This window comes from Silene latifolia, chromosome X, assembly GCF_048544455.1.
Source record: "Silene latifolia isolate original U9 population chromosome X, ASM4854445v1, whole genome shotgun sequence".
In the NCBI taxonomy this organism is placed as follows: domain Eukaryota; kingdom Viridiplantae; phylum Streptophyta; class Magnoliopsida; order Caryophyllales; family Caryophyllaceae; genus Silene; species Silene latifolia.
This window is the reverse complement of record NC_133537.1, coordinates 124266166-124268556: the sequence shown is the minus strand read 5'-3', so window position 1 is coordinate 124268556 and position 2391 is coordinate 124266166. Positions and strand designations below refer to the sequence as shown.

The 2391-nt window shown below is 38.0% G+C and overlaps 1 non-coding gene across 1 annotated transcript; it reads right to left on the bottom strand.

The window, feature by feature from the left end:
- Positions 1-623: 623 nt before the first annotated feature.
- On the bottom strand, positions 624-730 carry LOC141625145 (small nucleolar RNA R71). The gene has a single exon (XR_012534941.1). It is a non-coding gene; the product is annotated as a small nucleolar RNA R71 (small nucleolar RNA).
- Between the last annotated feature and the right edge of the window lie 1661 nt (positions 731-2391).

The window sequence follows — 2391 nt, the reverse complement described above, 5'->3', positions numbered from 1 at the left end:
CCTCAAGGTTGTTCTAATTGTTTTCGAGTTGTTTGATATTTTGCATGTCTAGGAGATCACAAGGTAACTTGTTACCCATTAATCTTGAAATCGAAAGAACTTTGACCAACAATAGAAGACTTGCTAGAAATACTTTGAGAGGTATTGGTGAGATTGTGGACATCCAACCAAATAACATTGAGTTCATCAACCCTTTTGCAAGAGAAGGAGAGGATAACCCAATATAAAACCCACCAAAAAATCAACCCACAATGTCTAAATTTTCATCACATTCCGTACCAACCGAGGAGAACCTACCAAATGGTACTCCTACACCACAACATTTAACCGGTAATTTCATTGCCAAATCCGCATTTATACAATTGGTTGAGAGAAGTCAATTTGGGGGGATGCCTAGTGAAGACCCTCATTCTCATATGGAGACTTTTTGTGACTATTGTGATGCGATTTCTTAAACCGGAGTTACTCAAGACCAAATCCGATGGGTCTTATTTCCTTTTTCTTTGATTGGTACCGCGAAACAATTGTTGAAGAGCCTAGATAAGGCTACTCTTGGTATTGATTCTTGGACGAAATTGGCACTTGCTTTCTACAAGAAATTCTATCCTCCGGAGAAGACTAACATGTTGAGAGCCCAAATCACCGGGTTCAAACAAAGGGATGAGGAATATTTGTATGAAGCATGGGAGAGATTTAAGGACTCTTGTCGATCTTGTCTACACCATGGACTTAGCGAGTGGTTCTTTGTACAACAATTTTGGAATGGTCTATATGAAGACTCCCGGGACATTCTCAATATGGGATCAAATGGTATGTTCACCGAAGTCGATGACAATCAAACATGAAACAAAATTGAGGAAATAGCGGTCCATAACTCATAATATAGTAGACCTCGGAAGGCTACTAGAGGAGGAAAACATGAGGTGGACTCCATTACTCAATTGGGTGCTCAACTTAGTGCTCATATTGATACCATTAATTTGAAGTTTGAGAAGGCCATGGCTAAACTTGAAGAGGCCTCCAAATCACTCAAGCAACATGTTAATGCTATGGTAGCATCATCATCAATTCCAAGTGGAGTATGTGAGAGTTGTTGAACTTTGGGACATGACCAAAGTGAATGTAGGGGAACAAGTGAATTCTTTACAAGCATACAAAAGTGGCACCCCTTATTCCAACTATTACAATGAGAACACCAAATTCCACCCCAATCTTTCATACAAAAGTCAAAACGTTCAAAACCCTCAAACATACACCCCACCTCCAATGAGAAACCAAGCTCAAAGACCCTTTTACAATCAAAACCAAAGTTATCAAAATCAACCTTCATACAATCAAACAAATGACCAAGGTTTTGATGTTCAAAAAGCGGTCCTCCAAATGAAAAAGAACCAACAAGAATTTTTCACTCAAATGCAATAGGATAACCAAGTAAAAGACATCACCATTAACAACATACTAGCTCACACAAAGATGTTGGAGACCCAAATGTCTCAATTAGCATCTTCTAGTTCTCAAAGACAAAAGAGGCAATTACCACCTCAAGGTAATCCCCCAAGACATGAGTCGGTGAGTGCCAACCATTTGAGGAGTGGTACAAGGTATGAAGGGCCGAAGAGACCCATTGATGAAGATGTTGTGAATGCCAGTGACAAGGAAGGAGTTGAAAACTATAAGAAAAAAGAAGAACCCACCATTCAAGAAGTTTCAAAGAAGAATGAAGAGAAGGCTAAGGAGAAAGAGCCTATTGTGATTAGACTTCCATTTCCAAGTCGTCAAGCTAAGCCTAAGTTCGATGAACAACTTCGAAAGTTCATGGAGATTGTGAAGAACTTGGAAGTCTCAATCCCATTCACCGAATTGATTAACCATGTTCCGGCCTATGTGAAATACATGAAAGATATTCTTACAAAGAAGAAATCCATCCGGAAGCTAGAGACTATTGTATTCACCAAGGTGAGTAGCGTCATCCTACAAGGAAGTTCACCTCCAAAACTAAAGGATCCGGGAAGTTTCTCTATTCCATGTGTTAGAAAATATTAATCTCATTATTCAACATATTCATATATGTTACATTTTAATTTAGTCATAAAATTAAAACTAGATCTTATGCATACAAACTAAAATAGACAAGTGAAGAAATCGTCATTCTTACTATAGTAGTTTCGGATTTAGGGCACAAGTGAGTTCTCCTTCTCACTTGTTCTTGAGCTTTCCTTATATGGAAGAACAAAGATTCAAGCTTAGAATCCCTCCCAAAGATGTATAACCAAGATAACCTCTTAAAAGATAAATATTATTTGAACTAGAACAATATTAATCTTAATAAAAATTGACCCAAAATATTATTTTGGTCTCTTGCTTTTTCGGTCCAGAGAGAAGGGAAGAAGG